This window comes from Bos taurus, chromosome 2 (genome assembly GCF_002263795.3).
Source record: "Bos taurus isolate L1 Dominette 01449 registration number 42190680 breed Hereford chromosome 2, ARS-UCD2.0, whole genome shotgun sequence".
Lineage (NCBI taxonomy): Eukaryota > Metazoa > Chordata > Mammalia > Artiodactyla > Bovidae > Bos > Bos taurus.
The window spans coordinates 100,934,334-100,959,664 of NC_037329.1; positions in this window are offsets into that span (position 1 = coordinate 100,934,334).

The following is a 25,331-nucleotide window of genomic DNA, read 5'->3' on the forward strand; positions in this document are numbered from 1 at the left end:
CAATGCCAAAGAATGCTACTGCACAATTGCACTCATCTCACACGCTAGTAAAGTAATGCTCAAAATTTTCCAAGCCAGGCTTCAGCAGTACATGAACCATAAACTTCCAGATGTTCAAGCTGGTTTTAGAAAAGGCAGAGAAACCAGAGATCAAATTGCCAACATCCACTGGATCATCAGAAAAGGAAGAGAGTTCCAGAAAAACATCTATTTCTGCTTTCTTGACTATGCCAAAGCCTTTGACTGTGTGGATCACAATAAACTATGGAAAATTCTTCAAGAGATGGGAATACCAGACCACCTGACCTGCCTCTTGAGAAACTATATGCAGGTCAGGAAGAAACAGTTAGAACTGGACATGGAACAACAGACTGGTTCCAAATTGTAAAAGGAGTACGTCAAAGCTGTATATGGTCACCCTACTTATTTAACTTATATGCAGAGTACATCATGAGAAATGCTGGGCTGGAAGAAGCACAGGCTGAAATCAAGATTGCTGGGAGAAATATCAACAACCTCAGATATGCAGATGACACCATCCTTATGGCAGAAAGTGAAGAGGATTGAAAAGCCTCTTGATGAAAGTGAAAAAGGAGAGTGAAAAAGTTGGCTTAAAGCTCAACATTCAGAAAACAAAGATCATGGCATCTGGTCCCATCACTTCATGGGAAATAGATGGGGAAACAGTGTCAGACTTTATTTTTTGGGGCTCCAAAATCACTGCAGATGGTGACTGCAGCCATGAAATTAAAAGATGCTTACTCCTTGGAAGGAAAGTTATGACCAACCTAGACAGTATATTAAAAAGCAGAGATATACTTTGCCAACAAAGGTCTGTCTAGTCAAGGCTATGGTTTTTCCAGTAGTCATGTATGGATGTGAGAGTTGGACTGTGAAGAAAGCCGAGCACTGAAGAATTGATGCTTTTGAACCGTGGTGTTGGAGAAGACTCTTGAGAGTCCCTTGGACTGCAAGGAGAGCCAACCAGTCCATTCTAAAGGAGATCAGTCCTGGGTGTTCATTGGAAGGACTGATGCTGAAGCTGAAACTCCAATACTTTGGCCACCTCATATGAAGAGCTGACTCATTGGAAAAAACCCTGATGTTGGGAGGGATTGGGGGCAGGAGGAGAAGGGGACAACAGAGGATGAGATGGCTGGATGGCATCACTGACTCTATGGACACAAGTTTGGGTGAACTCCAGGAGTTGGTGATGGACAGGGAGGCCTGGTGTGCTGCGAATCATGGGGACACAAAGAGTCGGACACGACTGAACAACTGAACTGAACCTATGTATAGTATCTTTTAAAAATTGAAGTATATTTGATTTACAGTGCTGTGTTAATTTCTGGTGTACAGAAAAGTGATTCATATTCTTTAACATGACAGTTCATGTTTTCTTTTCCATTGTTTCATAATTATTTTTCATTATATTCTTTTTCATATTATTTTCATATTCTTTTCCATCATAGCTTAATACAAGATATTAGTTCCCTGTGCTATACAGTGGGATTTTGTTGTTTGTTTTATATTTGTAGTTTGTGCCTGCTAATCCCAAATTCTTAATTTATGCCCCCATTTCTCTTTGGTAACTATAAGCTTGTTTTCTATGTCTGTGAGTCTATATCTACTTTGCAAATAAGTTCATTTATATCATATTTTAGATTTCATGTGTGATAGCATGTATTTGTCATCCTCTGACTTCACTTCATATGATAATAATACAGTATGATAATGATATCAGATCAGATCAGATCAGTCGCTCAGTCATGTCTGACTCTTTGCGACCCCATGAATCGCAGCACACCAGGTCTCCCTGTCCATCACCAACTCCCGGAGTTCACTGAGACTCATGTCCATCGAGTCAGTGATGCCACCCAGCCATCTCATCCTCTGTCGTCCCCTTCTCCTCCTGCCCCCAATCCCTCCCAGCATCAGAGTCTTTTTCAATGAGTCAACTCTTCGCATGAGGTGGCCAAAGTACTGGAGTTTCAGCTTTAGCCTCATTCCTTCCAAAGAAATCCCAGGGCTGATCTCCTTCAGAATGGAATGGTTGGATCTCCTTGCAGTCCAAGGAACTCTCAAGAGTCTTCTCCAACACCACAGTTCAAAAGCATCAATTCTTCGGTGCTCAGCCTTCTTCACAGTCCAACTCTCACAACCATACATGACCATAGGAAAAACCATAGCCTTGACTAGATGAACCTTTGTTGGCAAAGTAATGTCTCTGCTTTTGAATATGCTATCTAGGTTGGTCATAACTTTCCTTCCAAGGAGTAAACGTCTTTTAATTTCATGGCTGCAGTCACCATCTGCAGTGATTTTTGAGCCCAGAAAAATAAAGCCTGACACCTTTCCACTGTTTCCCCATCTATTTCCCATGAAGTGGTGGGACCAGATGCCATGGTCTTCGTTTTCTGAATGTTGAGCTTTAAGCCAACTTTTTCACTCTCCTCTTTCACTTTCATCAAGAGGCTTTTTAGTTCCTCTTCACTTTCTGCCATAAGGGTGGTGTCATCTGCATATCTGAGGTTATTGAAATTTCTCCCGGAAATCTTGATTCCAGCTTGTGTTTCTTCCAGCCCAACATTTCTCATGATGTACTCTGCATAAAAGTGAAATAAGTAGGGTGACAATATACAGCCTTGACGAACTCCTTTTCCTATTTGGAAACCAGTCTGTTGTTCCATGTCCAGTTCTAACTGTTGCTTCCTGACCTGCATACAGATTTCTCAAGAGGCAGGTCAGGTGGTCTGGTATTCCCATCTCTTGAAGAATTTTCTACAGTTTATTGTGATCCACACAGTCAAAGGCTTTGGCATAGTCAATAAAGCAGAAATAGATGTTTTTCTGGAACTCTCTTGCTTTTTCTATGATCACAAAAATTAAATATTACAAATTCACAACACAATGTGAATTCCAGAGTTGTATGGAGTGCTATAATTGTTCAACCACAAACACTTGTCCATGAATAAAACAGTTTGTTGAAAGGAGAAAAGAGAACTTGTATTTCATCTCTAAGAAATTTACACAAATATCTTAAACATCACTTTTGTCAGAAGACAATAATATAATTAAGGGCACATATCTTATTAAAAGTCAAAATATCTACTTTATACTTATTTACAAAAATCCTTTGGCATACTCAAGATGAAAGAGACTAGTAGCCTGAGTTGAGTATTCACTTATTCTTTCCATCAATGCTCAGTAAACAAAGAGAAAAGCAGTAGAAGGGGGGAGAGTCCCCTTTTCCTTTCAGACTTCAACCTGTAAATCTAAGACAAGCCGCCTAAAAGTTTTAGGTACCCACTTGCCTAGACAAATATTTATACAAACACACTGGTGTATGTGGGGTGTGTGTGTGTGCTTATGCTGTTGGCTGAGTTAGGGATGTTATTGTGGGGAGGTAGAGAGTGGAACCGATACTTACATAAGCTAGGGGGAGAGAGGGAGAGATGAGAGAGGTGAAGTCACTTGCTTATGGAGATGGGATCTGGACCTGGGTTTGTGCATTACCTTAAGTTCCATGCTCTTTCATTATACCGCACTGCCTCCCCGACAACAACCCTATAAAATAACCTCCTCAACAACTGAAAAGATCTTAAGTGGTAGTTTTCTCAGAGTGTGGAAAGTCTAAATCTCTCCATGGATTATCAATAATTAAATGCCCTTTCAGAGCAAGTGAAGTGTGTTAGTCATTCAGTCGTGTCCAACTCTTTGCAACCCCATGGACTGTAGCCCACTAGGCTCCCCTGTCCATGGAATTCTTCAGGCAAGAATACTGAAGTGTGTTGTCATTTCTTTCGCCAGGATATCTCTCTGACCTAGGGATTGAATCTGGATCTCCTGCCTTATCCCTGGAAAAGGGATAGGCTACCCACTCCAATATTCTAGGGTCTCCCTGGTAGCTCAGATGGGGAAGATTCCACCTGCAGTGCAGGAGACCTGGGTTCAATCCCTGGGTTGGGAAGATCCCCTGGAGGAAGAGAAGGGCTACCCACTCCAGTATTCTTGCCTGGAAAATCCTCATGGACAGAGGAGCCTAGCAGGCTACAGTCCATGGGGTCGCACAGACTCTGACATGACTGAGCGACTCAGCACAGCACAGCAGCACTCCTGCCTTGTAGGCAGATTCTTTGCCATCTGAGCGCCCAGGGAAGCCCTATAAGCTAGGAGCATTTGGTCAATTCCTTTGAAATAAGGCCATCTTGATATGTTCATTAGTTCATTCATTGCTTCATTTTTATATATCTTTAGTCTTTATTTCCTTTAAAATATTTACTGAGAATCAATTATATTCCAAGCATTGCTCTTATAATTATTTTTCCTTTCAAGTAACTAGCAAACTAGAAAATAAGTTAGTGTAATTCTACAGAGAAAATAACTCATGTACACCTGTGTCTGCTTTACTAATATCAAAATGATAACCTATTTTTAAAGAGAACTGAAACAAACGCCACCTAAATTAGATATTCACCTGGGGGTCTATGAGTCTTAAATAATTCAGTCAGTGATTAAATTATAGCAAATTGAAGAAACAAGTATCTAGGCAGTGGTGGTTGGTAGGGGAGAGAACTGTGAAAGGATATAAAATGAATAGGGTAATTTATCTACCTTTACACTGAAACTGTATTGAAAAGCAAACTTGTCTTCTTACACACCCTTCCTTTCCTCCACAAAATAAGACGGGGTCTTTAAAGAAGTTATGAATCTCTGTTGCTATCCAAATTGGGAGTTCAAATTTGAAATATCCATGTCAGCAGCTGACAATACTTCCAAAGGAAATTTTGATGTATTTTCTCTTGTGTAGTCAGTTCCTTTTAATAAACCAGAATTACGCTTGAGGTGTAAGTACATAACAACCAAAAAACCCACAACCCTGATAGAAAAAATAAATCTCTTCTCCAGAGATGACTGACTGTTCCTTTGTGAGAAGTGGACTGCAGACTGCTACCTTTGAATTTTGCTCTGGGGGACATGGGCACCTTCCTACCTACATCCCAGCCCAGTATTACTATAGTATCCCAGGCATCAGTGGAGGTGTGCCATCGTTTTACATTTAAATGGAATGGATTTGAACCCTATCCTGCAAGTGATAGAAGCCCCACATTGCTCATAGTTTTTCCAAAAATTCTGGCAGGGGAAAAAAAGAAGGGTAAGGATGGTGTATGCTTTTCTTGGTCAACTCAGGCTCTCAACCACTTTTCAGTTTGTGATGGACTGTGAAGTTTTCCCCAAGAACGGTGTCTGTATGGTACCACATCACCCCTGAGGCAGAATACAGTGCTTTCTCCTTGATTTATCTCCTAAAATATCACACTAGTTAGTGTGAGTGTGTAGAACATCTTAGTGAAGGTTTGGGGATAACAAGGGAATTTAGTTAGCATTATAGTGCCTCTTCTGACTTCCCTGGTAGCTCAGATGGTAAAGAGTCTGCCTCCAATGTGGGAGACCTAGGTTCAATCCCTGGGTCAGGAAGATGTCCTGGAGAAGAAAATGGCAACCCACTCCAGTATTCTTGTCTGGAGAATACCATGGACAGAGGAGCTTGGCAGGCTACAGTCCATGGGGTTGCAAAGAGTCAGACACGACTGAGCAACTTCACTTTCACTTTCATAGTGCCTCTTGGGCTTCCCAGGGGGTTCAGTGGTAAAGAATATACTTGCAATGCAGGAGACCTGGATTTGATCCCTGGATTGGGAAGATCCCCTGGAGAAGGAAGTAGCTATAGTTGGGTTTTAAATAACCATTTGCTTTTTCTCCATTATACTTCATGGTCCTTGGTATTATAGATTTCACTTTTTCTGCCACAGGATCACAGGCAAAACCTTCTCCACACTGACGGGTTTGTGGACCATCAGTGGGTTGCCCAACAGTCTCAAGATCCAAATCCTTACTGGTCATGTCAGGACACTCTGATTAGGGAAGGGACAGAAACTTACAATTTCTTGAGTATCTACTGTATGTCCTGCATGGTAGATCTACATTCACAAGGACTGAGCAAGCAGGTCCTAGTGTTCCTGATCTTACAGATAAGGAGGCTGAGATCAGAGAAGGAACGCACATAAAATCACATGGGTATTGGAGGCAGGGCCGGGGACTGTGCCCAGATCTTCTAGCCAGCAAAGCTATAATATGTGCCCTTTCATCAGATTGTGGTCTTAGGGAAAAAAGATGTTAAACTGTATTTTCCAGTATAGGATGCCCCCACCCCAACTGCTGGGGAACTTTGTTTCTGAGACAGCTTCTCAGCTTCTCTTAGCAAGTGATAAGGTTTCACTATAAACTGCCTGGAGCAAAGAGCCTCAGGAGTCCAAAAGAACCCTTTCCCATGCCAAGCAGAGGGAGATTCAGCTGTTAATGTCAGAGATTGATAAGTAACTACTGAGTTGAAAGACAAAAAAAATAAAACTCTAAAGTCAGTTGAGAGATACTAAAGGTAATGGCAAATTGCATATTTGAAATAAAAATTTTGGATTGATGATAGGTTTAGAAGAGGTAAGAGGATTAGCTGGAGACAAAGGGTGGTAAATGTGTAGGCATATGCGCTTATATACAAGTGGATACAGACATCCACACTTTTATGGCCTGCCTTTAGAAAACCACTTGACCAAGAATTGAGCTTCCCTGGTGGCTCAGGTGGTGAGCAATCCGGCTGCAATGCAGGAGACCTGGGTTTAATCCCTGGATTGGGAAGATCCCCTGGAGAAGGGGAATGTGGATTCTGGCCTGGAGAATTCCATGGACTATATAGTCCACAGGATCACAAAGAGTCAGACACAACTGAGCAATTTTCACTTTCACTTAACCAAGAATAGAGAAATGTATCATTGCAGCTGCTCTACTCTGTGTGTGTTGTAGTAAAATATATTATAAACATAAAAATGTTTAGAAAGGTTAATGTTAAGTGTCTAATTCAGCATATTCACACTAGTATAACCACTAGCTAGCCAGAATTTTATTATTCCAAACTCCATACCTATTAGACAGTAAGTCCCCATCCCTCCCACCCTTTAACCTTGGTCACTATTCTACTTCTTGTCTCTATGAATTAGAATGTTCTAGGTACCACGTGTAAGTGGAATCAAACAGCATTTGTTCCTTTGTGCTAGGCTTGTCTCCAAGGTTTTCCCTATTTGATTAAGAAGGGTAGCTTTCTGGTACCGTTGACTAGTGGCAACAACTTCTCTGGGGTGAAATACTTGGTTTGATCATGTCCAGGGATACCTATAATAAAGAAACTTTATAAATATGCAGATTAATCAAGCAAGAATAATGTATGTTTTCAAAAACAGTGGCACTTTACCAGATCAGCAAAATTCAAAATTACAAAAGGAGAGCTTTATGTATACATTCTGCATATGTACATGGCAATATTTTGACACTAGGAATGAATATCAAACTTCTGTTTATTTAGGAAAGTTTACCAAGTTCGTACTATATCAAAGATATCAAGAGAATGAGGTAAAGAGTGTTCTCAATAAAAACAATGGGAAAATTGTGTTTTTTATGCTCATTATCAGCCATTATTATAATCATCCCTCCAAAATATATAATAAGATAACTTAAAAGGGTTAAAAACTGGTTTACAAATATTATTTGTAGGAAGAAAGTCATTTCTACTTTAGGGGAAGCACTGCGGTTTCATATAGTGGAGAGTATATTAAGAACAATATAACTCTGGCACAATATAATTCTGGCAAAATAATGCTTAGAAATTGAAAGGCATCTTATAATCTATACATGAAGTTGGGTAAATTGAATAAAATACAAAGTGTCTTCATTTTTTTCCTGAGCTTGTTTGTCTTTCTTTCAAGGGAAGTTTTGTTTGATTTGTGTGTCTATATGTGTGTGCACAGATGGAGAAGCTCTATACAGTCAGCAAAAACAAGACCAGGAGCTGAAACAAGACCAGGCTAAGATCATGAACTCCTTATTGCCAAATTCAGACTCAAATTGAAAAAAGTAGGGAAAACCACTAGACCATTCAGGTATGACCTAAATCAAATCCCTTTTGATTATACAGTGGAAGTGAGAAATAGATTTAAGGGACTATTTCTGATAGACAGAGTGCCTGATGAACTATGGACGGAGGTTTGTGACACTGTACAGGAGACAGGGATCAAGACTATCCCCATGGAAAAGAAATGCAAAATGGCAAAATGGCTGTCTGAAGAGGCCTTACAAATAGCTGTGAAAAGAAGAGAAGTGAAAAGCAAAGGAGAAAAGGAAAGATATAAGCATCTGAATGCAGAGTTCCAAAGAATAGCAAAAAGAGATAAGAAAGCCTTCCTCAGCGATCAATGCAAAGAAATAGAGGAAAACAACAGAATGGGAAAGACTAGAGATCTCTTCAAGAAAATTAGAGATACCAAGGGGACATTTCATGCAAAGATGGGCTCGATAAAGGACAGAAATGGTATGGACCTAACAGAAGTAGAGGATATGAAGAAGAGGTGGCAGGAATACACAGAAGAACTGTACAAAAAATATTTTAATGACCAAGATAATCACGATGGTGTGATCACTCATCTAGAGCCAGACATTCTGGAATACAAAGTCAAACAGGCCTTAGGAAGCATCACTACGAACAAAGCTAGTGGAGGTGATGGAATTCCAGTTGAGCTATTCCAAATCCTGAAAGATGATGCTGTGAAAGTGCTGCACTCAATATGCCAGCAAATTTGGAAAATTCAGCAGTGGCCACAGGACTGGAAAAGGTCCGTTTTCATTCCAACCCCAAAGAAAGGCAATGACAAAGAATGCTAAAACTACTGCACAATTACACTCATTTCACACACTAGTAAAGTAATGCTCAAAATTCTCCAAGCCAGGCTTCAGCAATACGTGAACCGTGAACTTCCGATGTTCAAGCTCGTTTTAAAAAAGGCAGAGGAAAAAAAAAATAAAAAATAAAAAAAGCAGAGGAACCAGAGATCAAATTGCCAACCTCCACTGGATCATCGAAAAAGCAAGAGAGTTCCAGAAAAATATCTATTTCTGCTTTCTTGACTATGCCAAAGCCTTTGACTGTGTGGATCACAATAAACTATGGAAAATTCTTCAAGAGATGGGAATACCAGACCACCTGACCTGCCTCTTGAGAAACCTATATGCAGGTCAGGAAGAAACAGTTAGAACTGGACATGGAACAACAGACTGGTTCCAAATAGGAAAAGGAGTTCGTCAAGGCTGTATATTGTCACCCTGCTTATTTAACTTATATGCAGAGTACATCATGAGAAATGCTGGGCTGGAAGAAGCACAAGCTGGAATCAAGATTGCCAGGAGAAATATCAATAACCTCATATATGCAGATGACACCACCCTTATGGCAGAAAGTGAAGAGGAACTAAAAAGCCTCTTGATGAAAGTGAAAGAGGAGAGTGAAAAAGTTGGCTTAAAGCTCAACATTCAGAAAACGAAGATCATGACATCTGGTCCCATCACTTCATGGGAAATAGATGAGGAAACAGTGGAAACAGTTTCAGACTTTATTTTTCTGGGCTGCAAAATCACTGCAGATGGTAACTGCAGCCATGAAATTAAAAGACGCTTACTCCTTGGAAGAAAAGTTATGACCAACCTAGACACAATATTGAAAAGCAGAGACATTACTTTGCCAACAAAGGTCTGTCTGGTCAAGGCTATGGTTTTTCCAGTGGTCATGTATGGATTTGAGAGTTGGACTGTGAAGAAAGCTGAGCACTGAAGAACTGATGCTTTTGAACTGTGGTGTTGGAGAAGACTCGTGAGAGTCCCTTGGACTGCAAGGAGATCCAACCATTCCATTCTGAAGGAGATTGGCCCTGGGATTTCTTTGGAAGGAATGAGGCTAAAGCTGAAACCCCAGTACTTTGCCACCTCATGCGAAGAGTTGACTCATTGGAAAAGACCCTGATGCTGGGAGGGATTGGGGGCAGGAGGAGAAGGGGATGACAGAGGATGAGATGGCTGGATGGCATCACCGACTCAATGGACGTGAGTCTCAGTGAACTCCGGGAGTTGGTGATGGACAGGGAGGCCTGGCATGCTGTGATTCATGGGGTTGCAAATAGTCAGACATGACTGAGTGACTGAACTAATGAACTAATGTGTGTGCTTTAGTTTTAAGAACTTGTTTGACTCTTCCAGTTTCTAGTGCTGATAATCATATAAGCTTAGAATTTAAATGGTGCAGAACTCTGACCTTCATTTTTTATTCTCTCTTCGGACCATCACTGGGGAGTGTGGAATTTGAAGCAGAAAGAAGGTCTGAAATTGGTGATGCATAACTCGAGCCTTTCTCTATGCAAGATTCCGTAACATATCTGTGTTTGAATCATGCCTCTCCCGCTTATCTAGCTTTGTGATCCAGCAGGTTACTAAACCTCCCAGTGCCTCAGTTGCCTCAAATGGTGAACAACTATACACTCATAGTGTTATGAGTGTTAAGGGAGTTTAATGTAAAGCACCTTGGCTTTCCAGGTGGCTCAATGGCAAAGAATCAATGTAGGAGACACACGTTCATCCCTGAGTTGGGAAGATCCCTTGGAGAAGGAAATGGTAACCAACTCCACTATTCTTGCCCAGAGAATTCCATGGATGGAGGAGCCTGGTGAGCTAAAGCCCATGGGGTCATAAAGAGTCATACACGACTGAAGTGACTGACCATGCACTAAGCACCTACATTAATGCCTGGCACATACTAACTACTATCCACTGTTAACTGTTAACCCTTGAGCCTCACTTCCTTGATGTTCTCTCTAGACTCATGTGTTTTCTTCAACTTTCTTAAACTACCCTCTTGGTTTATCACACTCCTATCCAAGCTTTCAGCAAAACCTGTCCATTCAACCTTCAAGATACATACAGATTTGACCATTTCTCATGATCTCCATTGCATTTGAAAAAATGTAATAGGTGGTCAGTCATATGCAGCTCTTTGCAACCTCATGAACTGTAGCCCACCAGGCTCCACTGTCCTTAGAATTCTCCAAGCAAGAATACTGGAGTGGGTACCATTCCCTTCTCCAGGGGATCTTCCTGACCCAGGGATCAGATCTGGATCTCCCACATTGCAGGCAGATTCTTTATCATTTGAGTCCCCAGGGAAGCCTATGGCTCAAACTGTCAATTCTTCCTTGACCAACTGGAGAAACTTTCCACTGATTTCTCAGTTTCCTTCCTCCTTTCTTCTGATATTTTATCTAGAGTAGTTCCTTTAAGTTGTGGCCTGTTATGTTACTCCTTTGCTGAAGGCCCTTCAATTACTTCCCATCTCATTCAGAAAAACTTTAAGTCCTAGCACAGCTTTTCAGGTGGCATCTTATCTGGCTTGCCTACCCCTTGAATCGCCTCTTCTCTCTCTCCTCTCTGTTCCAACTGCAGATGCCTTCAAATGGCTCATGTAGCATCCTGCTCTTGCTTCTCTTTTTTCACAAATACCAGGATGGCTAGTCTATTCCTTTATTTCTTTCAGGTCTCTTATCAAATAGGCCTTCCTTCCCTGATCACTGTGTGGAAACAGCATCCATTTCCCTCCTCACTGTATACTTTTTCTATTTTACTTTCTTCTTCACACTTCTGCTGTTGTTAAGTCGCTCAGTCATGTCCAACACGTTGCGACCCCATGGACTGCAGCACACAGTGCTGTTCTTCACTATTTCCTGAAGTTTGCTCCAACTCACGTCCACTGAGTCAGTGATGCCACCCAACCATCTCATCCTCTGTCATCCCCTTCTTCTCCTGCCTTCAATCTTTCCCAGCATAGGGTCTTTTTCAGTAAGCTGGCTGTTTGCATCAGGTGTCCAAAGTGTTAGAGCTTCAGCATCAGTCCTTCCAATGAATATTCAGGGCTGATCTCCTTTAGAATTGACTGGTTTGATTTCCTTGCTGTCCAAGGGACTCTCAAGAGTCTTCTCCAGCACCACAGTTCAAAGACATCAATTCTTCAGTCAGCCTTTTTTATTGTCCAGCTTTCACATCCATACATGACTACTGGAAGAATCCTAGCTTTGAGTATATTGCCCTTTGTTGGCAAAGAGATGTCTCTGCTTTTTTAATACACTATCTAGGTTTGTCATATCTTTTCTTTTAAGGAGCAAGCATCTTTTAATTTCATGCTTGCAGTCACTATTCTTGCACTTATCACTACCCAGTATATTATCTATTTTCTTTCTCCTAGATATGAGAGATAATTTTCATTCAGGCTGTATCCCAAAGGCCTAGAACAGTATTTGGCACATTCCAGAGGCTCAGTAGACATTGAATAAATAAATAAAATAATGTGTCATTTTCTAAGAGTGATTTTGTTGGTACCCTCATTTGAGTGATTGGACTTCCCACTGCAAATGGATTTGCATTTATTTATCAGTCTGTGAAAGATTGGGTTAAAAAGAGCTTTTATGTTTTTTTTTAATCATAAATTCCTCCCGAGGTTTGGACATGGTTTCTCTTACTCACTTGTTCAGAGCCAATCAATGTCACCCTTTAGTCTGCCAAAGTGGTTGCTGAGTGATGAGGCATTTTATCCCTCTGGGAGCTTAAGGTACTGGCTGTGTGGCATGTACAGTTGCTGCTGGCTATGAGCAAAAATCTAAGATTGATCAAGCCAGAATCTCCTAGTAGGGAGCACAGGCAAGGAATGTTTGGACTCTGGGTCAACTCAGAGGGTCTTTCAAGTCCTCCCTTTAATACTTGTCAGGATTTTAGTGCTCATGAAAGCAGAGCACCCCAGAGAGTTGGCTGTAGTCTAATACACTGCACGATCCCCACAAAGCTTCAACCACAGCTCTGCAGGGAGAACTGAGTCTCTCTGGTGACTAAGCTCATCATATACTTTTATAACTTAATTTTGAATAAAATATTATTTGAACCAAGAAAAAAGTCCCATGTGGATTTTGCTTTTAGAGCTGGAGAAATAAAGAACTTGGCTTTTTCTCATTAAGATCATTTTTGTTTTCATGCTATAGCACTAATGTGTGCTGTGTGCTAAGTCGATGCAGTAGTATCTGACTCTTTTTGACCCCATGAATTGCAGCCCTCCAGGCTCCTCTGTCCATGGGATTTTCCAGGCAAGAATACTGGAGTGGGTTGCCATTTCCTCCTCCAGGGGATCTTCCTGACCCAGGGATCCAGCCCTAGTCTCTTATGTCTCCTACATTGGTGGGTGGGTTCTTTACCACTAGCGCTACCTGGGAAGCCCAGCACTAATATAATGATTGCTTAATAATCTGGTGGTCTTACTCTGCTTGGCTACTGTAATATACACAATACCAAAGACTGGATGATTTAAAGAAGAGAAATTTATTTCTCACAGTTCTGGAGGTAGGTAGTCCAGGCTCACAGACTTGCTCCTGCTGAGAGCTCGCCTCCTGGCTTGTGGATAGCCACCTTCTGGCTATGTTCTCCTATGGCTTTTCCTCTGAGCAAGTTCCTGGAGAGAGAGAAAAAGGGGGAGGGGGAAGTCTATCTTTCTCTTCTTACAAGGGCACTAATCCCAGGAGGGCCCCCACACTGGACCAAATCCAAACCTAATTATCTCCCAAAGGCCCCCACCTCCAAACATCATCACACTGGTGGTTAGGGCTTCAATACCTGACATTCAGTCCAAAACAGAGGTTAAGAGCTTTGAAGGCAGAGAGACCTGGATTCAAATCTTGGTTGAGATAATTACAAAGTACATTTAGGCAAATTCAGGTGGTTCAGATGACAGTAAAGAATCTGCCTACAGTGCAGGAGACTCAGATTCAATCCCTGGATCAGAAGATCCCTTGGGGAAAGTAATGGCTACCCACTCCAGTGTTCTTGCCTAAAGAAATGCATGGATGGAGGAACCTGGTGGGCTATAGACCATGGGGTCACAAAGATTGAGACACAACTGAGCAACTAACACTTCTACTTTTAGGCAAATTACTCAGCTTTTCTGCTACTGCTACTGCTGCTAAGTCACTTCAGTCATGTCCGATTCTGTGCAACCCCATAGACGGCAGCCCACCAGGCTCCCCTGTCCCTGGGATTCTCCAGGCAAGAACACTGGAGTGGGTTGCCATTTCCTTCTCCAATGCATGAAAGTGAAAAGTGAAAGTGAAGTCGCTCAGTCGTGTCTGACTCTTAGCGACCCCATGGACTGCAGCCCACCAGGCTCCTCCGTCCATGGGATTTTCCACGCAAGAGTACTGGAATGGGGTGCCATTGCCTTCTCTGCAACTTTTCTAGGCCTCAGGTTTTTAGATCTGTAAAATGGACAGCCAACTACCTCACTGAAGTTGTACTGGCAAAGTCCTGCCCTCTCTATAGAGCAAATATTTAAATGGCAGCTGTCATTTCTGTCTTTTAAATGCCTCTCTTTACCTTATGTAATTGCTGAAAATATTTTGGGAATTAATACATATCATAAATAAAAACTGTCTTATTTCTGATATGTATTAAAATGTAAAATGTATTATCCTCCCCAGTGGAAAATGGCTTTATAGGTTCTTAAGTTTTTTTAAGGTGCCAATTTTCATATTATGTAGGAAATGTATGAAGTATTGTTTTATAATCATAAAACAAAATAAATATTAGATTGTAAGAATGTTATACTTAGAAACTCTGCACGTGTGTGCTCAGTCACATCCAACTCTTTGCAACCCTATGGACACATAGTGTATTTTAAATCAATCTAAGATGAAAGTAGAAAGTAAATGTGTTCTGAAAAATATATATACATATCTATTTTATTTATGTGAAGAAGTTAGCTAAGCTCTAAGCATATAGTAGATGTTTAAGAGATGTTAACTTCCCTTCACCTCAATATCTACATAAACATTAACATAAGTTTTATATAGAAACCCATGACCAAAATGTTAGCATTTTAATTTTTTAAATGTCAGTTTCTATTTTAAACATTTTTAATATTAACACTTTTTCATCTGCTTGACTTCCAAAATTTCTAATGCAGGCAGTAAGAGCTACGATAATTCTATTATCTAGAGTGGGCCCTTTAAATTGTTAATCACTAATATGACATTCTTTTGCTAAAATGTTCACTGCCAAATTCAATTGTTTATTAAGTCAGAACTTATTACGAGCCTGCTGTGGAACCTCCCTGATAGTCCAGCCATTGATACTCTGAGCTCCCACTGCAGCATCAAAGTTTGATCACTGGTAGAGGAACTAGGGGAGAAAGCAACGGCACCCCATTCCAGTACTCTTGCCTGGAAAATCCCATGGATGGAGGAGCCTGGTAGGCTGCAGAGTCGCTAAGAGTCGGGCATGACTGAGTGACTTCACTTTCACTTTTCACTTTCATGCATTGGAAAAGGAAATGGCAACCCACTCCAGTGTTCTTGCCTGGAGAATCCCAGGGATGGGGGAGCCTGATGGGCTGCCGTCTATGGGGTCACACAGAGTCGGACACGACTGAAGCGACTTAGCAGCAGCAGCAGCAGAGGAACTAGGATTCTGCATGTTGTGTGGTGCAGCCAGAAAGTCTTGGGGGAAAAAAAAAAAAGTGTGCTGTCTGCCAGGCACTGCACTAAGGCAGTGGGTGAATAAGACACGTAAGATCTCTCCCCTGAAGCAGATTAAATTCTAGTGTGGAATAACAGATAATAAGCAAACAGCCAAACCAACTGCAGATTTTCAAGAGTACTAGAAAAAAGAATAACAAATGAGACATATATTCCGTTCCATATCTGGCCAGAGAAGGCCTCCCAGAGGTAGCACCATCTGAGTTGAAACCTGAAATCTGAAATAATCAGCCAGGCAAAAAGCAATGAGGAGCACTGTATTGAGAGGGGAGTGCAAACCCACAGCCCCCAAGGCATCTTAAAGAGAGTTTACCTCCTTAAAAAACAGTGGGTAGGCCACTAGGAACATAACAAAAAAGTGAATCTGCAAGGAGATGATGGGTGAAGTAGGCAAGGGCCAGATCAGATGATGTTATGTAGTCCAACAGAAAATTATAGATTTTATTCTGAATTAAGGAGGAGAGTGACATATTAATAATTTTACTCCATATTGACAATATTTTACTCCATAATGACAATGACAAACTGGACAATTGTGTGCTGAATCTGCTGCAGAGGGGAAGAAAAGTGAAGGCTAGGAGCCCAGGCTGGTGGCTTTTTCCATAATCCAGACTAGAAGTAATGGTGGTTTAGACTAAGGTGTGGTAGTAGAGAGAAGGAGAAATGGAGAAATCAGACTCTTCAATTTGAAACTTGAGCAAATGAGAAAAATTGCTGGAGAGGGGAAACGTTGCACAGGTTTTGACAAGATGGGGAGTTATCAGGAGTTCTGTTTTTAATATGTGAAACTTGACATGTTTATAATATACAAGTAGAAATGTCAAATGTTGTTGGATATGGGTCAAGGATAAAGACATATATTTAGGAGCTGTTGGCATCTAAGTGGTATGTAAATTCACTGGGTTAGGAGAAAGTATAGCAGGAAAAATTATAGTAGGCACTTGATCAAGTTCTGTAGCACTTCAACACTTAGAGGTCTCATTTATTATAAGAAAGATCCAAGAAAGAAAAATAGTGATGGAGCACTCAGAGCAGAAGAAATAAAACAAAAGAATGTGTCATTGAATAATATCAATGATGGCTAGCAATTCCTGTGCCAAATACTGTTTTAATTGCCTTAAACTAACTTAATCCTCATAATTTCAAAAGGTAGATAACATTATTACCCCATTCTAAACGCACAGAAACTAAGGCACAGTTAATCCATTTGCCTGTTTACACAGCTCATAAGTGGCAGATCTAGGACTCAGATGAAAGTTATCTAATATGAAAGGCAATATTCTTAATTGGGACCTGATATTGGTCCTCTAATTTGCAAGTGAAAAGTAGCTTTTTTACCCCCTTAATAATATCAAATCTCCCTGCAAGATAAAATAAGATGAGAGGAAAATATTTATTGGACTTGCAACATGGAGATAGATTGCTTCAATGGAGAAAACTTTTTAAGTGGAACATTGGTAACAGAAGAGAGATGGGGCTTAACAAGTCAGCAGGAAGTAGGCAGTAGAAACCACAGTGTTAGATGGCTCTTGTGCAAGGTTCTATTGCAGAAAAGAACAAAGCAACAGGGCTGCAGCTATAGAGGGATTTGGACTCAAGGGAGGTATGCTGGTTAGGTCATCTGGGAAGCAGACCATCATATGGAGATAGAAGTACAAGAAATTAATTGGAGTAATGCCTTTGAAGGATAATGAAGAGGGAGCAAGAGTAGGCAACAAAAGCTTTGAGATTATGACACAAATTTGAGACCTGTGAATGGAGGAGGGAAAGGCAAAGAGAATTTGGTCAGGAGAGACTACTATGCACCTCTGAGAATGTCTCAGGAAGCTCTGTCATCAAGACTGCCCAGAGAGGAGTCTTCATGAGGCAGAATGGCCAGAAGCCTTGCCACAGTCAGTCTTTGGTTAGGATTATCTGAGAAAAGTCTTGCCCTGACTTAAATGCTGCAGTGGATGGCCAAGGTGCTGCAGCTGGAGTGTCTCAGCTAACTGAGCTCCTTATAGCTGATCAGCAAGATCTGCCTTAAAGGTAAATCTGAGTGTTTAGCTCCATGGCCATCCCAGGAAGAGGACTGTTTTTGTATATTGACTTTATATGCTGATGAGAATCAAGGTAAAACAGAGATAACACAGTTACTTAAAGTTTTCAAACACTAGAATGGGACTTAACTTTGCCTCTAACGCCAGAATTTTAGGCAAAAACTTCCTATTTAAATATTCGTTTAATATTCGTTTAAATGGTCCCAACAAAAGTATTATGTAACAGAACCCCAGGCCCCGAGGAATATTAATTGGAATGAGATATCCCAGAGGTCTACATCTCAAAACCAAGACACAGCTCTACCCAACTGTGTGCCAACTCCACTGCTGGAAACCTCAGGCCAAACAGCTAATAAGACAGGAACATAGTCCCACACATTGAAAAAAAAAATGAAATAACAAACAAAATGAAATAACAAACAAAACAGGTGAGATGTATGGAGAGAGTAACATGGAAACTTACAATACCATATGTAAAATAGATAGCCAATGGGAATTTGCTCTATGACTCAGGGAACTCAAACAGGGGCTCTGTGACAATCTAGAAGGGTGGGATGTGGAGAGAGATGGGAGGGAGGTTCGGGAATGAGGCGACATGGGTGTACTTATGACTAATTCTTGTTCATGTTTGACAGAAAACAAAATTCTGTAAAGCAATTATCCTTCAATTAAATAAAATGGAAAAAAAAAATGTGTTACAGATGAAGGAGCAAGATAAAAAACTGCAAGACCTAACAAATGAAGAGGAAACAGGGAACCTATTTGAAAAAGAATTTAGAATAATGATAAAGAAGTTTCAAAATATTAAAAATAGAATGGAGAAAATGTAAGAAACGTTTAACATATTTAACAAAGGCCTAGAAGAAATAAAGAATAAACAGCGACGAACAACACAATTAGTGAAATTAAAAATAGAAGCAATCAAGAGCAGAATAACTGAAGCAGAAGAACAGATAAGTGAGCTGGAAGATAGAATGACAGAAACAACTGCTGAGGAACAGAATAAAGAAACCAGAATGAAAAGAACTGAAGACAGTTCAGAGACCTCTGGGACAATATTAAACATACCAACATTCAAATTATAGGGGTCCAGAAGAAGAAAAGAAAAAGAAAGGTTATGAGAAAATATTTGAGGAGATTTATAGTTGAAAACTTCCCTACCATGGAAAAGAAAGTAGTCACCCAAGTCCAGGAAGCCCAGAGAGTCCCATACAGGATAAACCCAAAGAGAAATATACAAGACACATATTAACAAACTAACAAAAATTGAATACAAAGAAAAAATATTAAAAGCCACAAGGAAAAGCAAAAAATAACAAAGGAATCCCCATAAGGCTAATAGCTGATTTTTCAGCAGAAACTCTGCAGGCCAGAGGGGAGTGGCAGGATATATTTAAAGTGATACAAGAGGAAAACCTACAACCAAAATTACCCAGCAAGGATTTCATTCAGATTTGATGGTGAAAGAAGGAATTCCTGCCATATAGGACAACACAGATGAACTGTGAGGACACAAAACAAGCCTCAACAAATTTAAGTGGGTACTAAATTTAGTCTCAAGAGCTCAAAACACTTGGTAAATAAATGTCATTAAAACCTTTTTATTACTATGCCTGTGAAATGATGATAGAAAGTTACAACTGCAAAGTCTGAGTGATAAGGTACCAAGGTGAATTGTGTAAAAGATCACAAGTTTAGTGACCTGAAAACTGAAAAAAAAAAAAGAAAAGAAACTCTTTTTGATACTGAATTGATGATAAAGCCAACAGACATGAGTCAAAAGTATTGGAAAACTAACTCTGTGCAAAGCACTAGTCTTGTTGCCTGCTTAACTAGATACAAGATCAACTGCGTAAGTTTTCACTGGGCTGGAAGACTAAATACCTTGACTGATGTTTTGAAAACACAGACACACTGCAAAATTTAAAAATCTTCATAGGTTACCAAAAAACAGACAAGATTTTTCTATACTAGATCAAAGTATACACACCTTTTAAGCAAACACACCACTTGTGGAACAACACTTTAATATATTTCCCCTCAGAGTTAATGGGCTTCCTATTAGAGGCAGAGTAATTCCTGAGATCTCAATTGCTTGGGGATTCTTGGTAAAATTACTCTAATAATCTGAGGCAGCCTGAAAGCAATAATATAGCAAGCATACAAAAATATTCACAGCTACTCTCTGTTCCCTGGGAATTTAGATGGGTAATCCCATACGGTTAATAGTACTTGTTATGTATGGTTGAGAATGATTCCAAAACAATAGAAATCACCAAGGAATAATAAGAGGGAGTTAAAAATGGAGGGAAATTTGCCTTTCTGAAGAAAATAAAACCACTGGGCATTTTGACCAGTGGTTGCCAAGACCATGTCTTTTTCAAACACACTTAGATGCTGATTTTGTTCAAGGACTGACTATGAAAAAAATTTAACTCATTCAATTACCTGTTTCATAACAACACAGTAATGATCTCAGTACAGACAACTGATTTCTTTCTCTTGTTAGGCTATGGATTTTTCAGCTATTCAGTGGTAAAGAATCCACCTGCCAAGCAGGAGACATGGATTCAATTCCAGGGTCAGAAAGATCCTCTGGAGGAGAAAATGGCAACCCACTCCAGTATTCTTGCCCGGAGAATCCCAAGGACAGAGGAGCCTGGCGGGCTACAGCCCATGCAGTTGCTAAAGAGGCAGACATGACTTAGTGACTAAACAACAACAAAAATGGGAATTAATATGAGTAGTTTCGTGGGGAGAGAGCAAGGATGACAATGTGTTCCCTCTCTACTATTCTGTATTTGTGAGGTGATTTCCTTCCGGGAAGGGCAGAGTACTGAACTTTATGTCAGTTCTAGACAATCCCATGAGTGCTACCCGTGTGTGAGGACCCGAGAAGTAAGATAAAAAAGGTCTCAGACTCATAAATTAGGAACAATAATTGCAGAGCAAAACTGATTTTGTGCGCTCAGGCAATGGGATTAAGTTAATGCCGCAAGCTCTATGGTTTGTAAAAGGTAAACTTCTGGCTGAAGAGAACAGCAACAATTATTCAGAATTCCTGAAGCAGGCCAACCATTTGTCCAGAGGGCAAAGAAATCCTGCTTGACTGGCTTCTACTCGAAACCAGTGTCAAGTTCCTGACCTTATGAACTCCCCAGAACGATATTAGGTGGCAAAGGAGGAGCTGTTCTCTTTCGCTTCTTTTTTCTCTCTGCTTTGCTAAAAATCAGAGCAGGCGATGTGGTTATGTTTGCATTGGCATTCACATGTTGTTTCTCAGAGAATTGTTATATTTTATAATAGACTTCCATCCTTTATAAGGTGGCAGATATTTTTCTTTCTCCTTCTTAAAATGATAGTGCTCATTAAGGGAATTCTTAAAGTGGCTGGAGTTAGTAGGTGAATATGTACATGATTGTAGATGTACTGTCTACATTTAAGAAGACATTATTGTATTGTTAGTGATCTACTGCCTCTCCTCTGAGTATTTTCTGAGTGGCACTGGTGACAGTTGGTCCAGGAACTGGAGAGAAGTAAGGAATGAAATATGACTGCCTGAAGTAGCAGCTCTTAAAATGTGAGATGTCACAGATCACCTTGAAAATCAGGTAAAAACTTGGAAGTACACTCTTGGCAGAAAAAAAAAATTGTTTAAGCTTACAAAAATTTATATACAATCTCAGGAATTTAAGAACCCTCTTGATATGCATCAATGAGCCCTCACTCCAAAGTTTATGAATATCAGGTGAATCCTATGACAATAATAAAGGCTTTCCTGGTGGCTCAGATGGTAAAGAATCTGCCTGCAGTGCAGGGGACTTGGGTTCAATCCCTGGGTCAGGAAGATCCTCTGGAGAAGGGCATGGCAACCCACTCCAGTATTCTTTCCTGGAGAATTCCATGGACAGAGGTGCCTGGTGGGCTACAGTCCATGGGGTCGCAAAGAGTCAGACATGACTGAGCAACTAACACTTTCACTTTCCCGTATAATAGAGGGGTGAAGAGGTTAACCCCTACCAAGTTTTGGAAGACTGAATACCCCGCCATCCTTCAACCTAAAGCTAAAGTCTTTAGGTCATCTCAGTCAGCACCACTACTTTGAGTGCTGGGTCATCATGGGAAGTGCTGGGTATAAAGTAAATGCTCTACTTTATCTTCCTCTAAATGTTGAGTTCTTAAAACTTCAACCACAAATAGTGCATTGCAAAACTCACTTGAAGCAATTGGTAGTTCACTTGTGAGAAGATACACATGATTTCAAAACTGGCTTTAGCTGGATGATTTTGCAGTTGCCTATACGAAATGATCTGTCCATTTTAGTTTTGATCTTAGGGAAAGCAGCCACATCTTGATACATTCCTCATAATAAGCAGCTTGGATAATACTCCTACTCCTGAATTCAAAGATTAAAAGTATCTGGAAAAAGAACTTGCCTTTTTCTTCTTGAGACATTCCCTCCAGGGCAGGCCGAAGGTATACTAGCAAAGAAGGAAAACTTATCATTTTTCTATCCATAGTATCCTGAGCTGTCAATTCAGCAGCTTGCACAAGAACTAAACCTACTTTACAAAAAAAAAGCTTGAAAGTGTTGTACCATTAGCTATTCTGATTCTAGTCCATGCCAGGAAGCAAAGGTTCTTATTACACCATGCTCTATTTTTGATCTAATCCATATCAACAGCCTGAAGTCTCAGCATGGTAATGCTGGGGAAATTGTTTGATGATAATTGGAAACTGCACTGCCTTGCCCCTTAAGTGATACAATCTGACTGTCACTAGGAGTGTCATTTGGGCTTTAAAGAGTCAGGAAGAAGAAAAGTGGGCATCTGAACTCTCTGTGGAAGGCACTGCAGCAAGTCAGAGTCTCTTGTGAAGGTGCTCCCATTGGTGAGGTTGGGATATAGAAGGAAGATGTGTATCCCTACCCTCGTGTTTGAGAGCCTTCAGACAACTCAGTCTACTACCATCATTCAGACACCCAGACTGCAGTACCCTGACTCTGGGGCAGACAACATGGTATGGGAAGAAAAGTCACCCTACACAGCAGTTATTGAAAACAGTTAAATAGAACACCAGGCGTTAAAACCTGGTACCTTCTTGTCATGATAAAGATTTTAACAAGAACAGGAAATGGCACAGCACAAATCCGTTTTCATGATAATGATCTCATGAATGCAAAGAGCATAGGAAATGGAACAAATGTAACCCATTCCATTACCACCTTCAAACGGTAACCTCCTTGTCCTAGTCACATGCCCTACTTCTGGTCCTGATGAAATCACAAAGGAAATCAAGAGGCTGAGTGTGGCATGGGCAGTGGTTGGGGGGGTGGCAAGCAAGACAGCCCCCGTTTATGTGTGCATATGTGTGTATGCCCCACATATTTCCTTTCTTAACTCTGTTGCAGTAGAGAATTCCTTAGAGCTGATTCCCTAACTTTGACCTGCTTTTAGCAGGTCAGACCCAGAATGAACAAAGAAAACTAAAAACCCAGGAGTCCCCAGGGAATAGGCAACTCCCCTTTAATAACAGCTATACTGTTTATCAAGATGAGGAAACCTTGGCTTTGCCCTAAATAGAAGCTGTAAACAAAGAAGATGATTGACTGCCTTTCTTCCTTCCAGCACTCACACCTCCTCAGCTTCTTGAGAAAAATGGAGCCTCTGTCTTACGATGTGCTGTCTCTATCCTATCTAAGTGAAGCGCAAGTCCTCCAGGCGTGGCCGACTCTTTGCAATCCCATGGACTGTAGTCTGCAAAGCTCCTCTGTCCATGGGATTCTCGAGGCAAGAATACTGGAGCGGGTTACCATTCCCTTCTTCAGGGTACCTTCCCGACCCAGGGATCGAACTCCAGTCTCCCACATCGCAGGTAGATTCTTTACCATCTGAGCCACCACGGAAGCCCAATCCTGTCTCAAGAGATTGCAACTTGATTAGGGCTCATCTGAAAATATAAAGAAAGGTCTTGGGAAAGCAAGGAAGCCAAAACTGGTTGAGGGTAATTAGGCCAGGTCAGAGTCACTGCTGCCGTCCATTCCTCTTTGACCTGGCCATGTTTCCCAGGAGGATCTGCTCTCTGTGAAAAGCTCTTTAATACTATGTGAAATCTATAATAAATCTTCTTACCCCAAGATGACTGCTTCAGATATGAGGGGGAGTAGTGAGGCACGATGGCTGAGTTTGCCAAATAAATACTAGAGAAGACGAAAGCCAGATTGCCTGGAGTACTGTGCCCACACCCTGCCTCAACCAAATGTCACTCACTCTGCTCAGCTGGCTAGTAACTCCTTACATGGCATCCAAGTAGCTGTTCTATACATTTTCTCCCACTGGGGATTTGTCCAGGCAAGCAAGCCTGAATTCACTTTACATTTCAGGCATCCCGGATGTCTGTCCTTTCCAGATGATATCCCAATTACCAAATGACCCTGGTTGGTTAATAAGAAATGCAATAGTCTTCCTTGCCCTGGTTATATGTCACTTATTAATGTGATGTTGGGAGATTCCCAGATGATTTCACGTCTTAAGACAGCAATTGGTGATCACCTTATCAGACACCAGGTAAAAAGTTTTCTGTGGGTGCAGGAGTTTCCTAAGTGTGCTACCTTGATTCCCAAAGCAGGTTACATTGGAATTACCTTTTCAAAGAAAAGGGAGCCCTCAGTTTCAAATGATCTAAAAATTTAAGAAGGTTATAAGCACTGAGAAATAATCATTTGAGATAAGTACTGCATGAGAAAATGAATAAGTTGGAAAACTGGTTATGTACTTTTGGGTCTCTTAAACCCCCATAGGAGGTAATTGACTGATTGTATATGATTGTGGTGAGTCACAATAATGGGTCCCTTTTGCTTAAAACTATTCTACTCGCTATTAAAAAGTGATGTGATTGGGATAACTAGAATATAGGTCAGATTATTGAACAGGCTTCTATCCTCCAGTTTTTTCTAATTCTATTTTTCATTCCCAAATGGCCACCTTACATGTAAGCATATCTTTGCAACATAGGTTTCATTCTTTCACTATTCTATGGGAGACTTTGTGGTGGTTTAGAAGGAGAACTGAAGTGACGACAGCACAGGGAGGCAGATTTCACTAACTGTACAGCCTGAGGATAACCCCTTGGTATTTCTGAGCCTCAGTTCTTTTATTAGTAAGATGAGAAACTGGGTCCACTTGGTATTGAAAGTCCTTTCTAGCTCTCAAGGAGACATTGGGTTTCTGTGAAATTTAAACCAGTGACATACTCATCACTTCCTTTTGTTGTTGATGTTGTCCTGTGAATTTTTGATGAATATCACTTGGAATGTCCTTTTTGAGAGGGTGAAAGGTCCGTCTAGTTAAGGCTATGGTTTTTCCAGTTGTCATGTATGGATGTGAGAGTTGGACTGTGAAGAAAGCAGAGCGCTGAACAATTGATGCTTTTAAACTGTGGTGTTGGAGAAGACTCTTGAGAGTGCCTTGGACTGCAAGGAGATCCAACCAGTCCATTCTGAAGGAGATTAGTCCTGGGTGTTCTTTGGAAGGAATGATGCTAAAGCTGAAACCCCAGTACTTTGGCCACCTCATGCGAAGAGTTGACTCATTGGAAAAGACTCTGATGCTGGGAGGGATTAGGGGCAGGAGGAGAAGGGGACAACAGAGGATGAGATGGCTGGATGGCATCACCGACTTGATGGATATGAGTTTGAGTGAACTCTAGGAGTTGGTGATGGACAGGGAGGCCTGGCGTGCTGCAATTCATGGGGTCACAAAGAGTCGGACACGACTGAGAGACTGAACTGAACTGAATC